The sequence below is a fragment of the Mizuhopecten yessoensis genome, unplaced genomic scaffold (assembly GCF_002113885.1).
Source record: "Mizuhopecten yessoensis strain PY_sf001 unplaced genomic scaffold, ASM211388v2 scaffold8573, whole genome shotgun sequence".
Taxonomy (NCBI): Eukaryota; Metazoa; Mollusca; class Bivalvia; order Pectinida; family Pectinidae; genus Mizuhopecten; species Mizuhopecten yessoensis.
Genome location: NW_018407615.1, coordinates 758,667 through 778,285, shown reverse-complemented (window position 1 = coordinate 778,285; position 19,619 = coordinate 758,667). Strand labels below are relative to the sequence as shown.

General features: G+C 35.1%; 1 protein-coding gene and 1 long non-coding RNA gene across 2 annotated transcripts in view; both read left to right on the top strand.

Moving 5' to 3' along the window:
* Positions 1–72: 72 nt before the first annotated feature.
* LOC110456238 lies at positions 73–13,222 on the top strand. The gene is made up of 3 exons (XR_002463567.1): positions 73–189; positions 9,208–9,378; positions 11,551–13,222. It is a non-coding gene; the product is annotated as an uncharacterized LOC110456238 (long non-coding RNA).
* Positions 13,223–15,443: 2,221 nt separating this feature from the next.
* The window catches only part of LOC110456234 (origin recognition complex subunit 4-like), a 28,354-nt gene continuing 24,178 nt past the window's right edge, over positions 15,444–19,619 (top strand). The window contains exon 1 of the mRNA XM_021506839.1: positions 15,444–15,682. The gene's annotated coding sequence lies outside the window, so the exon portion shown is untranslated. The remainder of the gene's footprint in view (positions 15,683–19,619) is intronic.

Below are 19,619 nucleotides of genomic sequence, written 5' to 3'. Positions count from 1 at the left end.
TGTTCTAGGTGATTTCCGTTCTATAAAAGGTGCCACTTCATCCACGTCAACTATTGTTTGGATCTATTTACGGTTGTGAAAACTACATGGTTGTAAAACTACATATCTGTAATAAATGTCGTAATCAGTTTTAAGACCAGAGAAATAATCAATATTGGCGGAAATCGGGTTTTTCGCAGACAGCGAAAGGTAAGCCACAAATTGGTTTTTTTAATATGGTTACTGGATCATGAACTAATATACGACGGTCGTCATAGAATGCTGTACAGACCACTGAAAACAATTAAACTACACGGTGACTATATAGGTATCATAAAGTAAACATTGTTTATTAACTGAATGTGGATGAAATAGGCAGTTACTTTCTAACAGTAAGGAATGTATATTTCTTCAGAAGTCCGCCACAAGGTTTTGGTTTATTATATTTATATTAGGCAAGCTTATGCAAGTTTTCAAGGATAGCGTATCGATAAACCTACTTAGATGAAGTTAATTGATATGCAGCAGAAAGAAAAAGGTATCTTTATTAATCGATAACAAAGCCCTGGTGGCTGTGAGTGTGCTCAGGTAATCTTACTTTCATTATGCTTGCATAGCATGAGTTCATACACCAAAAATAGATTGGAATTTTTCACATTCGAATCAATTAAAACAGAGATACTGTAAACGCTTACATCACGCTTAGTCTTACCTATTTGGACGGTATCAATTTGCCCGTTATACTTGAGACAATATCTTATACTCATTTTATGCGGAGAATGTCATGTCAGCAGTTGTGTATTGAAGTAGTTAAATAATAATCTAATCCAAAGTAACGCGAGTACGTGCTGAGGACAACATAATTTAATTTCAATTTGTCCTTGTTAAACAGAACTAAGGCGATAATAACAATTGAAGTTTGAAGTATAACTTGGTCGTCCATCAATCTTTGTACAGCTCTTCACAGCTTCACAGCATGCAATAGAAAAGTCATGTGTTATCTTGTAACTATTTACCAAGCGCGCTACTCCTTGATTAGTTCGTACCACAGCCAGTCAACACCAAGGCGAATGGAATTATTTCTACAGAGTTAATCTAAGTGTAAAAACGCAGTACATGCGTGATAATTTGTCTGTAAGACGTACACGGAAAGTAATGGTGAAATTGAAAGATGTTTCTCCTTTTATTTCAAGACTGAATATGGCATTCGATTTCTTATGTATGAAAGGTTTAAAAACATATTTAGTTTCAAGTTTCTTCCTTCTTTATGTCACAAAGATATGTGTTAACACGATGTTCCATCGACCCTAAAACATTTTAATTTTGAAAACTGACTCATTCTTGAATAGTTCACCGTACAAAAAAACACAACACCTACACACTCCCTTACCAGCATAAACGACGCAACTCTCACTCAATTCCTAAACATTACACAAAGGAAAACACTTCCACTAACTGCCATTCACCACCATAAAAACGTCAGAATGCACGCCATCATATTTCGTCTAAGCACTATGCCAAAAACAAATTGTAAACTTGGAAAAGTTCCTAATCTTATACAATGGAATACATGTAGGTGTATACATAAATGGTAAGCATGCGCACCGTACATTGATCAGTATTATGATGTACTCTTTGTAATTACTTTTCCTGGAAGACAATAACTATGGCATGATCAAAACGAAACCATAACAGAGTAGACGTGTAGGGGAAGGACGAGTGCGTATCGCACCAGTCTGTGAGGTTAGTTCCTTCATACGCTATCTTTATCAATATTATAGAGAAATAAGTACTTTTGGTCAAAGTCTGCCAATATCTGTCTATGATAGTGTATATATATAGGCTGAACTTAAAGTATTTATACATGTACTTGTATGTGTGTGTAAGTGTGTATGAGGTGTGTGAGATGTTTCCTTCATGTGTTACTTCCCCTTAGCCTTGTGTTAATATGAATAATTTATTTTAAATTTTTCATTTCTACCATGTCTAAAATAGTATGTCTCATTGTTTATTCCACTTTAGCCATTTGACGGAGAGAACTTATGTAGGCTTTGCCTGTTATTCTATCATATTGACTATGCAATCTTGTCAGTAAAATTTGATGAAATGAAAAATAAGTACAAAACTGGTATAAAGTATAAAGAAAACAAATAACCATTATTTTTCCTTGTGTGAAATTTGAATTTCACTTTTCTGTTGATACAATAATGTCCTAACAACTTTACAACACACACACACATATATATATATATACCTTTCTGCAATGAAATAGCATTGATTTATCTTCCGTTAGTTCATTGCGCTACGTTTGTTTCACATAATAAATACATTATCTATCAGATTGTGTATGTACTACTCCCATTACATGCTGGTAAAAAAGTTGAAATGGCGATTAACTATTAATGTAGAAAACATATCGACGTGACGTCGTAATATCAGACTCTTTTATGGAAATAGGACATGTCTCATTAAATAGACGATGTTTGCGGTTACGTGAACACTCCGATTTGTCAATATACCCGTCTCCATAGAAGGACGAATACATTTCAGCGTCCATTACCAGGTTTAGCTTACATTGGTGTTTTTACAAATTATCGAATTATCTTTGTATCCTCTATTTGTGACGGTACATGTAAGTCTAATATGGTTAATATCACATAGAGTTTTTTAAGAATATTATCAATAAACGGGTCCAAACACTATACATATATATGCAAAATTGAGGCAGGTAAAAAACAAAAAGACGTCAAACTTTGATAGATAGCAAATCAGATATCAACGGATGTTTGCCCGGGATGATCACTATAGATACTACGGGTTTGTTTACGTTAATTAAGTTGATGAAAAATCCAAACAAAGTAATCATTTGTTAACTGCAACAAATGCCTAGTTTGTGTTTCTAATGATTAATATGAGGCACAACGATAAAAAAAAATGAAAAGACGCTTTGAAACCTATATGTAGAAGATGTTTGCCTATTGTTTTTGGTGTCTCCTCACTTCCTGATCATTTTGCATTGATTCTGAATTCGGATGTTGTTCTTCTGTGTAGACGATATCGTACCTTTATTTTTATGTTTTTACATTATCAGTGTGTTGTTTTATTAATTCATGTATTCCTTTTACCAAAGGTACATGATATAAAATAACACACCTCGGTATTTTTCTTTGTATGTAAACCATTGATTAATCACTCGTCTAAAAGTAAACCCAGAATAATACCATATAACTTCTTAATCCGATTTTTGTTTTGGTTCAAATCATATTTACTACAATAACATGTAATTGGAATTGAGATTGAATGCCATGCATCATTAGTAGTTCCATGATAACAAAGTGAATATCAGCAGTATACCATACGTTACCGATACACGGTAGATAAGGGGCATATTTGCGTGTATGCATTTATTGGATTACATCATTAATGGGCGGATTGGTCGAGTAGTCAACACTCCGGCCTTCCACGCAGGCCGCCAGGGTTTGATTCCCGAAGTCGTCGTACACATGGAATTTGCAGAGAAAGTATTTGTCTCCTGCCCACATAACTCCAACAACCTAGGTGGAGTATAAAATGGTCTGGGGTGGATGTTGCGGTGTTTGTGCTGTAGCATTCAAGTGAGCTGGCACTATAAATTATACCATTAGAAGCATGGTCACACTACAAACAGAACACATTACATCTCCAGCACACACGCTGGTATACACGCATAGGGAAGTATTAGCCAGGTGGCATAGGACTAGTAATTAGCGCCTGATCAGGCAGCTCCTTCGAATTCTTCAAAATTGTATGATTAATGTATATGCTAATTGTATAAATTTATATCTATGTACTGTAAACCTCTTTAGAGCAGCAGCTTATTCTGGCTAGATAGGGCGCTATTTCAAATGATGTATTATGTTATGATTATTACTAAAGACGAATAATACGAAATAAAGTTCATTCGAAATGCATTTTTCGCTAAACAAAATCTCACTCCAAGTCAAAATATTGGAGTTTCAAAACTCTGAAATAAAAACAACGAAAGACATACCTGAGCTATTTGAAACAAAATTGGGTATAGACTAGTTACTGAATATCTTGTTTGAAAAAGATTCTGTAAGGAAGAAGACTATTAAGCTTAGAGATATACCTTTAATATTTACATATACATGTAGTTGTACATCGTTGTGCGTAATATTCACATCGTCAAATATCTTGTATCGATGTTAAGTAAACAACAGCTAACATAAATTGCCTTTATATATCACATGTACCATAAAACTGATATATCGTTTAGATGGATACTGCCTACGGAGCAGGATGCACAGCTGTTCCTAGTAAACCTAGTACATTCTATAGTTACTTTCATTTAATTGAGAATTTTGAGAAAAAGCATGGAACACATACTCATTATTCTTAATGTAAAGGTAATATCTTTGTTTTGGACGTGAGAAAAATCGATATTTAAAATGTTGTACATAGAATGGCAATGAATGGATCTGTATATATGTATGAAGAGCGTGTTTGTATTGTTTGCTTTTGAATATATACATAAATCTCAATATGAAAGTTGATTATGAGATGTACGTGTGTATATAGCTAGAAACACTCGATGTTAAACTACAACTTTTGGAGAAAGCCTGTGTCGAATGTGTGTTTATAAAACTTCCTGACATATGTATACGGTCTAATGTTTTAAACTTTTAATGATGGGTGGATACGTTTTATCAATACTCGTTTTATTGGACTAGGATTCAGATGCGAATATACATGTACACCTCGTTTATGATACAACCAAACTAGGATTTAGTGTATTATCTGGGACAACTAGATGATGGCCTACGTTTCGGTATGAATCAAACCTATTTACTTGGCTTCAAAGTTGATATTGATTTTTTTAATATGGCATCGTTAAATACGCTTGTAGATTGATAATTGGTCGTGTTAAATTTGTTATAAGTAGCATAAATTAGCAATATTTTGCTTTGTCTTACTATATATTTGAATAGTTCAATTTGGTAGTTGATAATTCATAATATCATTATTTTATTATCTCGTCTTGTTTTACTGTATATTGGTATAGTATAGTTTGGTAATTGATAAATACGTAATTGACAATTTTGTAACGTTGGACGACCGGTCGGTAGCTGAGAGAACAGAGAACGATTTGTTATACAATATCTACAAGTTTATTTACAATAATTATTGAAGAAAACCCCATAAGTATGTACTCACACTCACAAACACACATTCATACATTCAACACTAAATATCATTACTCCGGTTGGTGGAGTCACAGTTGCCGCTTGTATACCAATAGTTCCACTGTCCATGTGGGCAATACACAATGCAGTATGGAAAGGATCCGATGGACTAAACAAGTCTCACAAACTTGTGTTCCGATTCAACATATATTCCACGTCCGCTAATCATGGATATATACCCCACCGCAGAAGGGTCTAGCACCGATGTGCTGAGAACGGTCTAGCACCGATGTGCTATAATGCAGGCCTCCGGCTCCGCAGATGACCTGAGGACTGCTCCCTCACTGACGAATGATGTCAGTACAACTATGAGTTGCCTGCCCTTGCAGAACTGACACACTGTGTGTAACACCAGTTGTCTGCCCTTGTGGAACTGACCCAATGTGTGTCGCGCCAGTTGTCTCGTCCACATTCCTCTCACCTACCAACCCGTTCATGGAAATCTATAATTAATGAACATACATACTAACACTATTGCCCATACACACAATATAGTAAAACCTAGTTATAATATCACCGTAAAAAATACATGTGAATATACATTGACACACTACATAGATATATCAATGCATGGACGTTAGTCTAAAATAGTATGTCTCATTGTTTATTCCACTTTATCCATTTGACGGAGAGAATTTATGTAGGCTTTGCCTGTTATTCTATCCAATTGACTATGCAATCTTGTCAGTAAATTTTGATGAAATGAAAAATAAGTACAAAACTGGTATAAAGTATAAAGAAAACAAATAACCATTTTTTTTCCTTGTGTGAAATTTGAATTTCACTTTTCTGTTGATACAATAATGTCCTAACAACTTTACAACACACACACACACATATATATATATATATACCTTTCTGCAATGAAATAGCATTGATTTATCTTCCGCTAGTTCATTGCGCTACTTTTGTTTCACCTAATAAAAACATTATCTACCAGATTGTGTATGTACTACTTTCCATACATGCTGGTAAAAAAGTTGAAATGGCGATTAACTATTAATGTAGAAAACATATCGACGTGACGTCGTAATATCAACCACTTTAATGGAAATAGGACATGTCTCATTAAATAGACGATGTTTGCGGTTGCGTGAACACTCCGATTTGTCAATATACCTGTCTCCATAGAAGGACGAATACATTTCAGCGTCCATGACCAGGTTAAGCTTACATTGGTGGTTTTACAAATTATCGAATTATCTTTGTATCCTCCATTTGTGACGGTACATGTAAGTCTAATATGGTTGATATAAAATAGAGTTTTTAAGAATATTATCAATAAACGGGTCCAAACACTATACATATATATGCAAAATTGAGGCAGGTAAAAAACAAAAAGACGTCAAACTTTGATAGATAGCAAATCAGATATCAACGGATGTTTGCCTGGGATAATCACTATAGATACATACAAAGGGTTTGTTCAACGTTAACTAAGTTGATGCAAAAATCCAAACATTTGTTAACTGCAACAAATGCCTAGTTTGTGTTTCTAAGGATTAATATGAGGCACAACGATGAAAAAAATGAAAATCATATTTACTACAATAACATGTAATTGGAACTGAAAATTGAATGCCATGCATCATTAGTAATTCCATGATAACAAAGTGAATATCAGCAGTATACGATACTTTACCAATACATGGTAGTTAAGGGGCATATTTGCGTGTATGCATTTATTGGATTACATCATTAATGGGCGGATTGGTCGAGTAGTCAACACTCCGGCCTTCCACGCAGGCCGCCAGGGTTCGATTCCCGAAGTCGTCGTACACATGGAATTTGCAGAGAAAGTATTTGTCTCCTGCCCACATAACTCCAACAACCTAGGTGGAGTATAAAATGGTCTGGGGAGGATGTTGCGGTGTCTGTGCTGTAGCATTCAAGTGAGCTGGCACTATAAATTATACCATTAGAAGCATGGTCACACTACAAACAGAACACATTACATCTCCAGCACACACGCTGGTATACACGCATAGGGAAGTATTAGCCAGGTGGCATAGGACTAGTAATTAGCGCCTGATCAGGCAGCTCCTTCGAATTCTTCAAAATTGTATTGATTAATGTATATGCTAATTGTATAAATTTATATCTATGTACTGTAAACCTCTTTAGAGCAGCAGCTTATTCTGGCTAGATAGGGCGCTATTTCAAATGATGTATTATGTTATGATTATTACTAAAGACGAATAATACGAAATAAAGTTCATTCGAAATGCATTTTTCGCTAAACAAAATCTCACTCCAAGTCAAAATATTGGAGTTTCAAAACTCTGAAATAAAAATAACGAAAGACATATCTGAGCTATTTGAAACAAAATTGGGTATAGACTAGTTACTGAATATCTTGTTTGAAAAAGATTCTGTAAGGAAGAAGACTATTAAGCTTAGAGATATACCTTTAATATTTACATATACATGTAGTTGTACATCGTTGTGCGTAATATTCACATCGTCAAATATCTTGTATCGATGTTAAGTAAACAACAGCTAACATAAATTGCCTTTATATATCACATGTACCATAAAACTGATATATCGTTTAGATGGATACTACCTACGGAGCAGGATGCACAGCTGTTCCTAGTAAACCTAGTACATTCTATAGTTACTTTCATTTAATTGAGAATTTTGAGAAAAGCATGGAACACATACTCATTATTCTTAATGTAAAGGTAATATCTTTGTTTTGGACGTGAGAAAAATCGATATTTAAAATGTTGTACATAGAATGGCAATGAATGGATCTGTATATATGTATGAAGAGCGTGTTTGTATTGATTGCTTTAGAATATATACATAAATCTCAATATGAAAGTTGATTATGAGATGTACGTGTGTATATAGCTAGAAATTCGATGTTAAACTACAACTTTTGGAGAAAGCCTGTGTCGAATGTGTGTTTATAAAATTTCCTGACATATGTATACGGTCTAATGTTTTTAACTTTTAATGATGGGTGGATACGTTTATCAATACTCGTTTTATTGAATTAGGATTCAGATGCGAATATACATGTACACCTCGTTTATGATACAATCAAACTAGGATTTAGTGTAATATCTGGGACAACTAGATGATGGCCTACGTTTCGGTATGAATCAAACCTATTTACTTGGCTTCAAAGTTGATATTGATTTTTTTAATATGGCATCGTTAAATACGCTTGTAGATTGATAATTGGTCGTGTTAAATTTGTTATAAGTAGCATAAATTAGCAATATTTTGCGTTGTCTTACTATATATTTGAATAGTTCAATTTGGTAGTTGATAAATCATAATATCATTTTTGTATTATCTCGTCTTGTTTTACTGTATATTGGTATAGTATAGTTTGGTAATTGATAAATACGTAATGACATTATATCGTATTTGATTCTGTTCTATTCTATATATTCGTATAGTATAATTTGATATCTGATAAATTTATATTTACATGCTTTTAGTGTTTTGTGTTGTATACCGATACCTACTTTAAACGTGAATGTATCCTACTGCATATTGAAAAGTTCATTAACATTTAATTAATGTCGTCTTACTTAATATCTACGGCATGTCGTCTTACTTAATATCTACGGCATGTCGTCTTACTTAATATTTACGGCATGTCGTCTTACTTAATATTTACGGTATGTCGTCTTACTTAATATTTACGGTATGTCGTCTTACTTAATATCTACGGTATGTCGTCTTACTTAATATCTACGGCATGTCGTCCTACTTAATCTTTACGGCATGTCGTCTTACTTAATATCTACGGCATGTCGTCTTACTTAATATTTACGGCATGTCGTCTTACTTAATGTCTACGGCATGCAGAAACATTCCGTGTTTTGTTATAATCCATAAGCATTAGTGTTCTTCTCTTGTATATCATTATTTACTTTGGTGATGGCTTTTCAAAAAGAGTACTTACTTTGATTTTTTCCTGGTAGATAATTGAGTTGTACCTACCATTGTCATCTTTATCACACAGATGATGTTCCTGTTGATAATCGCATGTCTGCTGGGTATCACATACAGCAGCGAAGACAAACTCCTCTTCCAGGAGACAAACACTCAAGAACCCCCGGAACAAAAGGAGCAACACCATGATGTCATTATTAGTCCATCCAATCGTGAAGTGACTGATCAGACGGACTATCACGTATGTTAACAGTGTTTACGTTTTCATTCATTTATCAATTTCAGTTTTACATTATTTTCTTTCAATACAAAGGAAATTTCTTTGGAAATAATGGTCAAATTCAAATATTGAATTTTTGATTAGAAATAAAATCGACGGTTTGCTCTTGATAAAAAAAAAATATTGATTGTTTTTCACTCAGATTCCTGCAACACTAAATATTTTTTTATTTGAACTAGATCGTTTGTTTTCTCTCAGGCACATACAACACTAAATGATTTTTTTTAATTTGAACTAGATCGATTATTTTCTCTTATGCTCTGTAACATTAAAGGTGGAACAAGTTACGTGATGCTTTGTCTATATGTCTATCATACGTGCCCGACATTTTAATTTTTAATAAAAAACCTAAAGTAATTCACAGCATAATAAATTACAGATGTACAATTTGTGTTAATTATATTAACTATCGATCTTCTTTCATTGAAGTACGTCCAACGTCAATATAAATAGAGGATAAGTAAGAAGCTTACTTCATATTTCAATGAAGTGTTCGTTTGTGTGATACTACCATGACAGTAAACAGAGGTTCTTATGACGTCATTTCCAATAATACGATTTCAGTATCTACCCTGAAATATAACAGTGTTTTTATCGGTGGTGACCTACTTTGTACCTACTTCCTTGGTATTGACATACAACACATAAGAACCTTGGTATTGACATACAAGACATAGGAACCTTGGTATTGACATACAACACATAAGAACCTTGGTATTGTATGTCAATACCAAGGTTCTTATCTGTTGTATGTCAATACAACACATAAGAACCTGGGTATTGACATACAAAACATAAGAACCTTGGCATTGACATACAACACAAAAGAACCTTGGTCTTGACATACAACACAAAAGAACCTTGGTCTTGACATACAACACAAAAGAACCTTGGTCTTGACATACAACACATCAGAACCTTGGTATTGACGTACAACACAGAAGAACCTTGGTATTCACATACAACACATAATACCCTAGGTATTGACTTACAACACATAAGAACCTGGGTATTGACATACAAAACATAAGAACCTTGGGATTGACATACAACACAGAAGAACCTTGGTATTCACATACAACACATAGGAACTTTGATATTGACATACGAGACATAGGAACCTTGGCATTGACATACAACACAAAAGAACCTTGGTCTTGACATACAACACAGAAGAACCTTGGTATTCACATACAACACATAAGACCCTTGGTATTGACATACAACACATAAGAACCTTGATATTGACATACAAGACATAGGAACCTTGGTATTGACATACAACACTTAAGACCCTTGGTATTGACATACCACACATAAGAACCTTGGTATTGACGTACAACACAGAAGAACCTTGGTATTGACGTACAACACATAAGACCCTTGGTATTGCCATACAACACATAAGAACCTTGGTTTTGCCGCCAGTATGTTTAGGCAAACGGAATAGTTAGTAAGTTTCCTAACCTCTACACAAATTCAACTTAATTGTATATTTTGGCCTTTTGTGTTTATTCTGAGATGTATTTTTTTTCCTATTTGCTCCTCCGTAGCTCCACTGCCATTGTCCGTTCAGTTGTATATGTACAGTTATGATAATTGGAGAAAAATATTGGGCTCGGAAAGAAATATAATTATGTCCAGCTAGCTTAATGAAACTATACTATTAAGTATGTATATTACCTAGGTAAAACTGATTTATTTTCTATTAAACTAACGTCATAGTACCAGAAAATTGCTATTTTTGTCCTAGAACCAGAATAGGATAGGCAATATTTGCAAAATATCTAAAAAAATAATTACATGTGTACTATATATTTCGTGTTATTTGTTTGTACTTTTGATTCCTTAACATTTAATTTGAGTTTCAATATTATTATACTAAATGAAGCATTTGTTTAAAACTGTCATTGATCTCATCAGGAATAGCTAGGCAGGCACCAATGCTTATCTTTGCATGCAATTTGACGAAATTAAATTAACAGCTTCTTCATATCGGAACCAATTGTACGTAACAGTATGTTATATATTACAACTGTTATAATACCCATAAAACGTGTCGTGATAATTACTAGGTTGAAATAATTTAATGTACATTTAATACAAGATTTGTGCGCTGCTTTCTTTTTTCAGAATCTAAAACGTGACCAGGAAATACAAACACAAAAAACGAAAACCCTAATAGCTGGTACTGTTACGCTGGCCGCTGTCCTAATGCTGGTGGTATTAGCATTGTGTCTTTGCTTTTTCTCAAATCCGAAAATAAATTTCCCCGATGGGTTTACTTTACCGACCTATGTATGACCAACAGTTACAGGAACAACTTCAAAGACGACATCAGATACAGAAAAGAAGTTTCTCGTTCGTTTTACGTCCGTCCTTTTCGACCTCGACCAAGAGAGCCAGTTTAACACCACCTGAGGGCCGATTCAACAACACTGGTCGAACTTTCTTATAACAGTTAATGAAACCACAAAAACATATCACATGTTATGACTCCAAAGATCCACCGGTGGACATTTTACTGCCTTGACTTGTGTTTGTTTATGTTATTGTTATTTATCAAATACACAAATTCTGTTATGTTATTGTGCTAAACGTTTATTGCTATGTTTTAGGGTATTTGTATCGTCAAAATACATTACAAACCTACTAAAATATGCTGGAACGCCAAGTCCATCGGACGAGCATCTTGTCTTGTCAAATTAAGATACTGACATCACATATAAACATAAAATATACAGGATTTACAATCCTTTGATAGTCAGATTGTAATATAAAGATACCTAATTATATCTTTATTTTATATTTCATACCCCATTTTTAAATAATATGAAGGTACATAATTATAATCGTTATTTCATATTTCATATCTCCTTTTGAAACAATTTTTGTTTGCGGTTGATTTTGTCCCTTGTTCATCTATTTCATACTCAAAGTGTTAAACTTTCATTGCGCTCCTTACATTCCATGGGAGATTGTTCCACATGTCAGCAGTTATCTGTGTGAACGATTATTTTCTTGTATTTAATCTGGAGTTCTATTTATATACTTTAAAGTAATGGCGTCGGTGTGTGAAGCTTGTTAACAATAAATAGGTATGTGACTTCTTTGTCATATTATACAATACATACTGTAATTATTACAATGTAATTTCAAATAATTCCATGTCTGTTACAAGTGCTATGATTGGTTAATAGGAGCATATGAGACCCAAAAACAGCTGTTAATATTAGTAAATAGTATAGTATATTAGTATATAGTATAGTATATTAGTATATTCGTTAATATTAACACGACTGTTTTCTTCGTGGAAATATTTTTCAAGATAGTCCAAATCCTCATTTTTCAATAAGCCATTGTCGTTGTTAGGTGTCTTCCATTGCAAAGTATAAACTCACCGTGAAAAGATTGCTATATCTTCTTCCACTTGAGGGAATAAATCGAGTGGATAACACATCTGCAGTCTACTGTGTATCATCATTTGTATTATGTTTGTTTTATTATTTATTATTATTATAACAATATTTAAAATGTATATGATTTATCAACGAAATCAACACAGATTAAAGAGATTATCATTTGAATCGCAATATCTAACTATTTAATCCTATAATTCACGTATTTATATTTTATTCCAAAATCGAGGACAATTTTGATTAGCTCAAGCTGTTTTTGTTTAATATTTATTTGTGAGTAAACTGAACGATACCCATGTGATTTATGCAAACGTTATGTATCATATACATTCAAGAATGATTTTGTATATGTATGCCAATATGTTATAAGTGTGAAATTAAAAACAATCTTGAATCCAATCTTCTGAAACCATTAAGTTGTTGTTTATTTCTTGGTGAGTTCTATTTGTTTAGATTTTAAGCATGCAAGATCATGAATTTAATTGTGTCAAAATCATGATATTTCGAATGAGAATGAAAAGTTGATACTTGTGAAAATACAGCCACACATAATGTTAGATTTTCGGGTAGTTAATGTACCAACACAAAATATGATCAAAGGACAGATTTAAACAGAGACGCAAGGAGAATAAGACTAAAATATTATTTGTTGGAACAAATATGTATTCCTTCAATTTGGTATGGTAGTGAGCAAAATGGAAAAATTATATTCCTGATAGAAGAAACATTTCTGGGGAAAGAATTCCAGTAGGTGAAAACAATCCATATGCTTCAAGAAATAAAGACAACTGCAGTGTATATATATATAGAACTCCAAATTATCGACTTTCTTCTACAACAATATCTGTCTTACCTTCTACATTAAATAACTGGAATACTTTAGATGACAATATTAAATGTCTGCCTCTCCCGTCTTTTAAACTAGCTCTATCCCAACATATTCCCACAAGTCAGCCCTGGTACTACATGTATGGTGAGAGAGAAATAAATATCATACATGCTTGTTTGGTTTGGTTTAATTTTGTTTGACGTCCTATTAACAGCTTAGGTCATTTAAGGACGTTCATACATACTAGACTAAGACATCAATGCAGCTCTCTTAAAGATGATCTCTTCCGGGTTGATGATTCTAATTGTGTAAATTGTGGGCACCATTGTGAAAATGCTAATCATTTCTCTTTTGGGTGTCGATGTTATTCAAACGCTCATGCAGTAATGCTTCAACCTTTTAATTACTTAAATATGCAAATTAGCTAAAATCTGTAACTTTTTGGCAATGAAACCCTGGCTTTGGATGTAAATTGTAATGTATTCGAACATGTGCAGTCCTTCATATACCCCAGCAGAAGATTTTGAACATAAACTAGATGTATGTATTCATTACAATTTACATTTAATTGAATTCTTTCAATTGTTGAATCTGAAATTAATGTTCTATGTCATCACTTGTACATATCTGAAATATGTTGTTGATAGCAGATGGCTTCATAAGTGCTACAACTTGTGCCACATCCTTTGTGCCTATTTTGGACATCAAGATATGTTTAAAGTCCATGTAATACTGCAGCATGGTTGGGGGATATTTCGAAAAATGTCTCAAAGTAGAAGTAGGGTTTCCTTTGTCATCAAGCTTTTTTTTCAACCAGGAAATATATAATGTAGTAGTGTTTGTAGACAATGAGCAGCGTCAAGTTATAACATGCTTTGTCTGCTGACACGAAAACATATTAATCATTCAAATCGCTGTATTTGGACATAGGGGTCAGGGAACATGCTCTCGGTTTGCATTGCGTAGACTTTAACGGAACCCATTAGTATCTTAAAATTCACATACAGCTACTGTTCGTTAGACTTTTGGTACTTACAAGACTAACACATAATATGACCAAAGGAAATATTTACACAAAAAAACACAAGGAGAATAAAATGATGATATTATTTACCAACCTATCGACACTTGGATCCCTACAAAAAAGCTTTAATTTCTTAACATTTTGGATAATCTTTAGATCACCTGTTTTTTATCCAACTTGGCCATACATTTATTTGTATGTAGATGTAGTTGATTGATTGATTGATTGATTAATTGGTTTTACGTCCGCTTCACTACCGAGTAATCGGTTTCCGCGCACTTAAGAAGCAGCCGCGATTTCATACTGACATCGGTAGAAAACTGTTGAAATTACGGATGACAGTCATAGACATGTACACAATCTACGAACGGAATCCAAAAAAATGCAACATAAAACTGTATTAAAAAAAAAACATAGAACAAACAATTTTTAACAAATATCTCCCGTCATGTGTTTCCGTGTGTCTATTTTTATTTAGTGTTCAAAGAAAGATAACTCGAATACACTAAAAATAAATTACCACATAGCCTCTGACTCCGGAACCCTCGTTTTTTTTTATTAAATTTAAGAATGTGTATTAACACCGGATAAAAAAGTGTTGCAATTATTTGCCGATGTGTATACGTGTATTAATAACCGAAAGTGTTACAATGTTCGTCATAATCTCAAAATCTCGAAACCGAGCCCCTGTAATAAGGACTGTTTTACATAGTTACCTCCCTTCGGTAACCATCTTCTTTAAAGGTAGATTTCTTCTGACGTTAAGGCGGGAAACACATGTTGACAAACAGCTGATCCTGATATTCTGTGTGAATATATTTACCGGTTAGGTGAAACTACTATATACCTTCAATAGTTAACGTCATCATTTTGTGATTATTCGTTACAGCTAAAGAACAAGATTTGATGCGAGGATTCACGTGTTTTTGATAAAAGAGCCGCGAAGACGTACTCATTCAGTCACTGACTTGGATCTTCTGTTGTCGTTATAAGGTTTGTAGTTCACTAATTTCAGTGTAAGTGTGCTGGTTTTTGCTCCTTGACATTTTATTCGACACCAAGCACCAAAAGCCCAATGTTAAAAAATATAAACAATCGCAGCTAGTCTGAAATTATCAAATACACATATATGATATGGGTCACAACACACGTTTTTATGTGCTATCAGTATAGCATATACTAATTCCTGTAGGAACTCTATCTAAATCAGAGATTTATATAAAACATATACATGTGTGTTTCAGACATTTGTAACGAACCCCTGTGGATGAATACTTTATTTGTCTACTCTACATTATTATTCAAGTTCGCTTGATCATTGTATAAAACGCAGGCTTCTGCAAGTTCTGAGCACAAGTGCTGGGGACATTATAAGACTCTTTCATGTCTGTAACAGAAAAGAGAAAAGTGTGCTTCGAGCGGGGATCGAACCCTCGTCCGACTAGGAACCTGGAGATCGAGGGTTCGATCTACCACTGAGCTAAAGGGAAATTCTCTCTAGCTCGAAGCTAAAAGGCGACCTTAATCCTATGTACAACTGAACACTGCCACACTACTCCCCCCTTTTTAAATGTGTTCGCCCACGATTAGACTCAAACACCACAACCTAGGTTCTAACTCCCAGTGTCACCACAGAGATGCATGGACACATGCAGACACCATTTGAAACAGGAAAGAGAATAGTGTGCTTCCACCGGGGATCGAACCCTCGATCTCTGGGTTCCTAGTCGGCGCTCTACCACTGAGCTAAAGGGAAATTCCCTCTAGCTCGAACCTAGAAGGCGACCTTAATCCTATGTACAATTGAACCCTGCCACATGTCCATGGGTGTAGGATAGGGAAATTCCTACTGAGGGGTTTTCAGAGAGTGAAAGTGAGCATAACCCCTGGATTATCGAGGATGAGCATTATGTATAGTACACTCGCCTTTCACAAGGAAGGATGTGGTTTAATTTATCAATTGGACATGCAAAGGTATATACATATAGGTCAGTGGCCAGATTGTGTAGGTTTCCAGTTTCCTCCCATACTAATTATATAATAACACCCATTGCAAACTTCTATCCCGGGCAACAACAATGAGTAAATAAGTTATATTAAGTCATACTGCAACCTTATGAAATTTCCATGGGGGGATTCCACATAAATAAGATGTGGGTATACCCCTAGAGACAAAATAATCCTTTAAATTGATATATTTTGTAATGTTCGGTCTTTCAGATGAAATCACTTGATCATAGCTATAGAATATAGGTATATGGTTTAGCAAATTCACTGGTTGAATTTAAGGGTTTAATAGGAGTTGTTAGCAAGTGTGAAATATTGGTTTAAGTAAAATGGCTGTGATTGTAATATAAGGAGTAAACAACAAAAGGGACAAACCTCACATTTTGAAAGCTGTTTAAATAAAATAGCTGATTCTCAACAGCCAATTCAACAAGTTTACGGCAACCATCAGAATTGTGAAGCCTGTGATTATGTTAAGTTTTAGCAGGGGGGGGGGGGTCTTGAATAAATCCATTTTTGGAATGTACTTGTGTATCTGTATTATTCTGACCCATTGATTGTAACCAATGCCAACAGATTGTATGGTTGATCAAATTGTAGGCAAATGGATGGTTATTAGAACCGCATATTTTTTTTTTGTAAATCTCTGTAGTCACTAAATTATGTAATAATATAATAATGATAATCCTTATTTAACGTCATTTACAATTTTCAACAACAAACTCTGTAGAGCTTTTATTACGACGCCGCTAAGGGAACAAATGGTGTTTTCGTGGTGGAGAAAAACCCACGGGGGGAAACCACTGTGCCATCGGAGGGATAACAACTAACCCTATCAGACATCACTCTCTTTTTTCCACCACTGCTGGGGATCGAACCGAAATTCTTTGGAGAGCAGGTGGTCTGAAGTTCACGCTTGATTGCACACAGTAGTACAATGACTGTGCACTTTAGCGATCACGGCTACTTTGTTTTTGTTTTCATAATTTCAGAACGCCACGAAAGGGTGTCTAAGAGACACTTGCACCCCTTCAAAAATCCATCTGAGTTGCAGCTTGGATACCCCAATATATTTCCCGTCATTGCCAGCTAATGTTGAAACATGGCCAGTGGAAATGTTTTCCCATCATGATGTACATACTAGTGTAGCCTCAAATGTGTGTATTGATCAGGATACTATTACTAGAGAGACACAGCATACGAGCATTGATCCAGAGCCTACTGTCATTAAAACAGAGCCTACGAGCATTAAAACAGAGCCTATGAGCATTGATCTAAAGCCTACAAGCATTGCAATAAAGCCTTAGAGCATTGGAACAGAGCACACGAGCATTGATACAGAGCCTACAAATATTGATACAGAGCCTACAAGTATTGATACAGAGCCTACAAGCATTGAAACAGAGCCTCCGAGCATTGATACAGTGCCTACGAGCAGTGATACAGAGCCTACAAGCATTGATGCAGGGCTACAAGCATTGATAAAGAGCCTACGAGTATTGATACAAAGCATTGCAATAAAGCCTTAGAGCATTGGAACAGAGCACCCGAGCATTGATACAGAGCCTACAAATATTGATCCGGAGCCTACAAGTATTGATACAGAGCCTATGAGCATTGATACAGTGCCTACAACCATTGCTACGGAGCCTACGAGCATTGATACAGAGCCTGCGAGCATTGATACAGAGCCTACAAGCATTGAAACAGAGCCTCCGAGCATTGATACAGTGATACAGAGCCTACAAGCATTGATGCAGACCTCAAAGCATTGATAAAGAGCCTACGAGCATTGATACAGAGCCTACAAATATTGATCCGGAGCCTACAAGTATTGATACAGAGCCTATGAGCATTGATACAGTGCCTACAACCATTGCCACAGAGCCTACGAACATTGATACAGAGCCTATGAGCATTGATCTAAACCCTACAAGCATTGCAATAAAGCCTCACAGCATTGAGACAGAGCATATGCGCATTGATACAGAGCCTACAAGTAGTGATACAGAGCCTGATCTAAAGCCTACAAGCATTGCAATAAAGCCTTAGAGCATTGGAACAGAGCACACGAGCCTTGATACAGAGCCTACAAATATTGATCCGGAGCCTACAAGTATTGATACAGAGCCTATGAGCATTGATCTAAACCCTACAAGCATTGCAATAAAGCCTCACAGCATTGAGACAGAGCATATGCGCATTGATACAGAGCCTACAAGTAGTGATACAGAGCCTGATCTAAAGCCTACAAGCATTGCAATAAAGCCTTAGAGCATTGGAACAGAGCACACGAGCATTGATACAGAGCCTACAAATATTGATCCGGAGCCTACAAGTATTGATACAGAGCCTATGAGCATTGATACAGAGCCTATAAGCATTGATACAGAGCCTACAAGTATTCAAGCATTGATTCAGAGCCTACGAGCATTGATACAGAGCCTATGAGCATTGATACAGAGCCTGCGAGCATTGATACAGAGGCTACGAGCATTGATACAGAGCCTACAAGAATTGATACAGAGCCTACAAGCATTGATGCAGGCCTACAAGCATTGATAAAGAGCCTACGAGTATTGATACAAAGCATTGCAATAAAGCCTTAGAGCATTGGAACAGAGCACACGAGCCTTGATACAGAGCCTACAAATATTGATCCGGAGCCTACAAGTATTGATACAGAGCCTATGAGCATTGATCTAAATCCTACAAGCATTGCAATAAAGCCTTAGAGAATTGGAACAGAGCACACGAGCATTGATACAGAGCCTACACATATTGATACAGAGCCTACAAGTATTGATACAGAGCCTATGAGCATTGATACAGTGCCTACAACCATTGCTACAGAGCCTACGAGCATTGATACAGTGCCTACGAGCATTGATACAGAGCCTACAAGCATTGATTCAGAGCCTAC